This window comes from Daphnia pulicaria, chromosome 4 (assembly GCF_021234035.1).
Source record: "Daphnia pulicaria isolate SC F1-1A chromosome 4, SC_F0-13Bv2, whole genome shotgun sequence".
NCBI lineage: Eukaryota > Metazoa > Arthropoda > Branchiopoda > Diplostraca > Daphniidae > Daphnia > Daphnia pulicaria.
The window spans coordinates 17,594,496-17,601,309 of record NC_060916.1 but is presented as its reverse complement, the minus strand read 5'-3'; positions in this window follow the sequence as shown (position 1 = coordinate 17,601,309).

Genomic DNA, 6,814 nt, shown 5'->3' with positions numbered 1-6,814 from the left:
GCATTGGAAAATGAATTTTTTTCTGATCGACGCCTTAGCCCACTTGACGTGGTTCGGGGGCTCTCTTATTATCATCCAGCTCGAGATTCGAACCGAGAGTCAACTTGCATTGGAAAAATAATTTTTTTTTCTGATCGACGCCTTAGCCCACTCGACGCGGTTCGGGTGCTCTCCTGTTATCACCCAGCTCTAGATTCGAAACCCGATCCGACCCGACCCGACTTGAATTCGAAATTTTTTTTTCGATCGACGGCTTTGCCCATTCGACTGTTCGGGGCTCTCTTATTATCACCCAGCTCGAGATTCGAACCGAGAGTCAACTTGCATTGGAAAAATTTTTTTTTTCTGATCGATGCCTTAGCCCACTCGACGCGGTTCGGGGGCTCTCTTATTATCACCCAGCTCGAGATTCGAACCGAGAGCGCACTTGCATTGGAAAAATAATTTTTTTTTCTGATCGATGCCTTAGCCCACTCGACGCGGTTCGGGGGCTCTCTTGTTATCAACCAGCTCAAGATTCGAAACCCGACACGACTTGAATTTGAAATTTTTTTTTTCTATCGACGCCTTAGCCTTCTCGACGCGGTTCGGGGGCTCTCTTATTATCATCCAGCTCGAGATTCGAACCGAGAGTCAACTTGCATTGGAAAAATAATTTTTTTTTCTGATCGACGCCTTAGCCCACTCGACGCGGTTCGGGGGCTCTCTTATTATCACCCAGCTCTAGATTCGAACCGAGAGCCAACTTGCATTGGAAAATGAATTTTTTTCTGATCGACGCCTTAGCCCACTCGACGCGGTTCTGGGGCTCTCTTATTATCACCCAGCAACTTGAATTTGAAAATTTTGTTTTCGATCGACGCCATTGCCCACTCGACTGTTCGGGGCTCTGTTATTATCAACCAGCTCGAGATTAGAAACCCGACCCGACCCGACTTGAATTTAAAATTTTTTTTTTCGATCGACGCCTTTGCCCATTCGACTGTTCGGGGCTCTCTGATTATCAACCAGCTCGATATTCGAAACCTCACCCGACCCTACCCGACCCGACTTGAATTTGAAAATTTTGTTTTCGATCGACGCCTTTGCCCACTCGACTGTTCGGGGCACTCTTATCATCAACCAGCTCGAGATTCGAAACCCGACCCGACCCGACCCGACTTGAATTTGAATTTTTTTTTTCGATCGACGCTTTAGCCCACTCGACTGTTCGGGGCTGTCTCTCTTATTATCAACCAGCTCGAGATTCGAAACCCGACCCGACCCGACCCGACTTGAATTTAAAATTTTTTTTTTCGATCGACGCCTTTGCCCACTCGACTGTTCGGGGCTCTCTTATTATCACCCAGCTCGAGATTCGAATTGTGCATTGGAAAAATAATTTGTTTTTCTGATCGACGCCTTAGCCCACTCGACGCGGTTCGGGGGCTCTCTTATTATCACCCAGCTCGAGATTCGAAACCCGACCCGACTTGAATTTGAAATTTTTTTTTTCTATCGACGCCTTAGCCCACTCGACGCGGTTCGGGGGCTCTCTTATTATCACCCAGCTCGAGATTCGAACCGAGAGCCAACTTGCATTGGAAAATGAATTTTTTTCTGATCGACGCCTTAGCCCACTCGACGCGGTTCGGGGGCTCTCTTGTTATCAACCAGCTCAAGATTCGAAACCCGACCCGACTTGAATTTGAAATTTTTTTTTTCTATCGACGCCTTAGCCTTCTCGACGCGGTTCGGGGGCTCTCTCTTATTATCACCCAGCTCGAGAATTCGAACCGAGAGCCAACTTGCATTGGAAAATGAATTTTTTTCTGATCGACGCCTTAGCCCACTCGACGCGGTTCGGGGGCTCTGTTATTATCACCCAGCTCGAGATTCGAACCGTGCATTGGAAAAATAATTTGTTTTTCTGATCGACGCCTTAGCCCACTCGACGCGGTTCGGGGGCTCTCTTATTATCACCCAGCTCGAGATTTGAACCGAGAGTCAACTTGCATTGGAAAAATAATTTTTTTTTCTGATCGACGCCTTAGCCCACTCGACGCGGTTCGGGGGCTCTCTTATTATCACCCAGCTCTAGATTCGAAACCCGATCCGACCCGACCCGACCCGACCCGACTTGAATTCGAAATTTTTTTTTCGATCGACGGCTTTGCCCACTCGACTGTTCGGGGCTCTCTTATTATCACCCAGCTCTAGATTCGAACCGAGAGCCAACTTGCATTGGAAAATGAATTTTTTTCTGATCGACGCCTTAGCCCACTCGACGCGGTTCGGGGGCTCTCTTGTTATCAACCAGCTCAAGATTCGAAACCCGACCCGACTTGAATTTGAAATTTTTTTTTTCTATCGACGCCTTAGCCTTCTCGACGCGGTTCGGGGGCTCTCTCTTATTATCACCCAGCTCGAAAATTCGAACCGAGAGCCAACTTGCATTGGAAAATGAATTTTTTTATGATCGACGCCTTAGCCCACTCGACGCGGTTCGGGGGCTCTGTTATTATCACCCAGCTCGAGATTCGAACCGTGCATTGGAAAAATAATTTGTTTTTCTGATCGACGCCTTAGCCCACTCGACGCGGTTCGGGGGCTCTCTTATTATCACCCAGCTCGAGATTCGAACCGAGAGCGCACTTGCATTGGAAAAATAATTTTTTTTTCTGATCGATGCCTTAGCCCACTCGACGCGGTTCGGGGGCTCTCTTGTTATCAACCAGCTCAAGATTCGAAACCCGACCCGACTTGAATTTGAAATTTTTTTTTTCTATCGACGCCTTAGCCTTCTCGACGCGGTTTGGGGGTTCTCTTATTATCACCGAGCTCGAGATTCGAACCGAGAGCCAACTTGCATTAGAAAATGAATTTTTTTCTGATCGACGCCTTAGCCCACTCGACGCGGTTCAGGGGCTCTCTTATTATCACCCAGCTCGAGATTCGAACCGTGCATTGGAAAAATAATTTGTTTTTCTGATCGACGCCTTAGCCCACTCGACGCGGTTCGGGGGCTCTCTTATTATCACCGAGCTCGAGATTCGAACCGAGAGCCAACTTGCATTAGAAAATGAATTTTTTTCTGATGGACGCCTTAGCCCACTCGACGCGGTTCAGGGGCTCTCTTATTATCACCCAGCTCTAGATCCGAAACCCGACCCGACCCGACCCGACTTGAATTCGAAATTTTTTTTTCGATCGACGCCTTTGCCCACTCGACTGTTCGGGGCTCTCTTATTATCAACCAGCTCGAGATTCAAAACCCGACCCGACCCGACTTGAATTTGAAAATTTTGTTTTCGATCGACGCCTTTGCCCACTCGACTGTTCGGGGCACTCTTATCATCAACCAGCTCGAGATTCGAAACCCGACCCGACCCGACCCGACTTGAATTCGAAATTTTTTTTTCGATCGACGCCTTTGCCCACTCGACTGTTCGGGGCTCTCTTATTATCAACCAGCTCGAGATTCGAAACCCGACCCGACCCGACTTGAATTTGAAAATTTTTTTTTTGATCGACGCCTTTGCCCACTCGACTGTTCGGGACTCTCTTATTATCAACCAGCTCGAGATTCGAACCGAGTTCCAACTTGCATTGGAAAATTAATTTTTTTTCCGATCGAAGCCTTAGCCCACTCGACGCGGTTCGGGGGCTCACTTATTATCACCGAGCTCGAGATTCGAACCGAGAGCCAATTTGCATTAGAAAATGAATTTTTTTCTGATCGACGCCTTAGCCCACTCGACGCGGTTCGGGGGCTCTCTTATTATCACCCAGCTCGAGATTCGAACCGTGCATTGGAAAAATAATTTGTTTTTCTGATCGACGCCTTAGCCCACTCGACGCGGTTCGGGGTTCTCTTATTATCAACCAGCTCGACATTCGAACCGAGAGCCAACTTGCATTGGAAAATGAATTTTTTTCTGATCGAAGCCTTAGCCCACTCGACGCGGTTCGGGTGCTCTCTTATTATCACCCAGCTCGAGATTTGAACCAAGAGCCAACTTGCATTGGAAAATTAATTTTTTTCCGATCGACGCCTTAGCCCACTCGACGCGGTTCGGGGGCTCGCTTATTATCACCGAGCTCGAGATTCGAACCGAGAGCCAACTTGCATTAGAAAATGAATTTTTTTCTGATCGACGCCTTAGCCCACTCGACGCGGTTCGGGGGCTCTCTTATTATCACCGAGCTCGAGATTCGAACCGAGAGCCAACTTGCATTAGAAAATGAATTTTTTTCTGATGGACGCCTTAGCCCACTCGACGCGGTTCAGGGGCTCTCTTATTATCACCCAGCTCTAGATCTGAAACCCGACCCGACCCGACCCGACTTGAATTCGAAATTTTTTTTTCGATCGACGCCTTTGCCCACTCGACTGTTCGGGGCTCTCTTATTATCAACCAGCTCGAGATTCAAAACCCGACCTGACCCGACTTGAATTTGAAAATTTTGTTTTCGATCGACGCCTTTGCCCACTCGACTGTTCGGGGCTCTCTTATTATCAACCAGCTCGAGATTTGAAACCCGACCCGACCCGACTTGAATTTGAAAATTTTTTGTTTTGATCGACGCCTTTGCCCACTCAACTGTTCGGGACTCTCTTATTATCAACCAGCTCGAGATTCGAACCGAGTTCCAACTTGCATTGGAAAATTAATTTTTTTTCCGATCGAAGCCTTAGCCCACTCGACGCGGTTCGGGGGCTCGATTATTATCACCGAGCTCGAGATTCGAACCGAGAGCCAACTTGCATTAGAAAATGAATTTTTTTCTGATCGACGCCTTAGCCCACTCGACGCGGTTCGGGGGCTCTCTTATTATCACCCAGCTCGAGATTCGAACCGTGCATTGGAAAAATAATTTGTTTTTCTGATCGACGCCTTAGCCCACTCGACGCGGTTCGGGGGCTCTCTTATTATCACCCAGCTCGAGATTTGAACCGAGAGCGAACTTGCATTGGAAAATGAATTTTTTTTATGATCGACGCCTTAGCCCAGTCGACGCGCTTCGGGGGCTCTCTTATTATCACCCAGCTCGAGATTCGAACCGAGAGCCAACTTGCTTTGGAAAATGAATTTTTTTCTGATCAACGCCTTAGCCCACTCGACGCGGTTCGGGGGCTCTCTTATTATCACCCAGCTCGAGATTCGAAACCCGATCCGACCCGACCCGACCCGACCCAACCCGACTTGAATTCGAAATTTTTTTTTCGATCGACGCCTTTGCCCTCTCGACTGTTCGGGGCTCTCTTATTATCACCCAGCTCGAGATTCGAACCGAGAGCCAACTTGCATTGGAAAAATAATTTTTTTTTCTGATCGACGCCTTAGCCCAACCGATGCGGTTCGGGGGCTCTATTATCACCCAGCTCGAGATTCGAACCGAGAGCCAACTTGCATTGGAAAATGAATTTTTTTCTGATCGACGCCTTAGCCTACTCGACGCGGTTCGGGGGCTCTCTTATTATCACCCAGCTTGAGATTCGAACCGTGCATTGGAAAAATAATTTGTTTTTCTGATCGACGCCTTAGCCAACTCGACGCGGTTTGGGGGCTCTCTTATTATCAACCAGCTCGAGATTCGAACCGAGAGTCAACTTGCATTGGAAAAATAATTTTTTTTTTCTGATCGACGCCTTAGCCCACTCGACGCGGTTCGGGGGCTCTCTTATTATCAACCAGCTCGAGATTCGAACCGTGCATTGGAAAAATAATTTGTTTTTCTGATCAACGCCTTAGCCCACTCGACGCGGTTCGGGGGCTCTCTTATTATCATCCAGCTCGAGATTCGAACCGAGAGCCAACTTGCATTAGAAAATGAATTTTTTTCTGATCGACGCCTTAGCCCACTCGACGCGGTTCGGGGGCTCTCTTATTATCACCCAGCTTGAGATTCGAACCGAGAGCGCACTTGCATTGGAAAAATAATTTTTTTTTCTGATCGATGCCTTAGCCCACTCGACGCGGTTCGGGGGCTCTCTTATTATCATCTAGCTCGAGATTTGAACTGAGAGTCAACTTGCATTGGAAAAATTTTTTTTTTTCTGATCGATGCCTTAGCCCACTCGACGCGGTTCGGGGGCTCTCTTATTATCACCCAGCTCGAGATTCGAACCGTGCATTGGAAAAATAATTTGTTTTTCTGATCGACGACTTAGCCCACTCGACGCGGTTCGGGGGCTCTCTTGTTATCAACCAGCTCAAGTTTCGAAACCCGACCCGACTTGAATTTGAAATTTTTTTTTTCTATCGACGCCTTAGCCTTCTCGACGCGGTTCGGGGGCTCTCTTATTATCACCCAGCTCGAGATTCGAACCGTGCATTGGAAAAATAATTTGTTTTTCTGATCGACGACTTAGACCACTCGACGCGGTTCGGGGGCTCTCTTATTATCACCCAGCTCGAGATTCGAACCGAGAGCCAACTTGCATTGGAAAATGAATTTTTTTCTGATCGACGCCTTAGCCCACTCGACGCGGTTCGGGGGCTCTCTTATTATCACCCAGCTCGAGATTCGAACCGTGCATTGGAAAAATAATTTGTTTTTCTGATCGACGACTTAGACCACTCGACGCGGTTCGGGGGCTCTCTTATTATCACCCAGCTCGAGATTCGAACCGTGCATTGGAAAAATAATTTGTTTTTCTGATCGACGACTTAGACCACTCGACGCGGTTCGGGGGCTCTCTTATTATCATCCAGGTCGAGATTTTAACTGAGAGTCAACTTGCATTGGAAAAATAATTTTTTTTTTCTGATCGATGCCTTAGCCCACTCGACGCGGTTCGGGGGCTCTCTTATTATCATCCAGCTCGAGA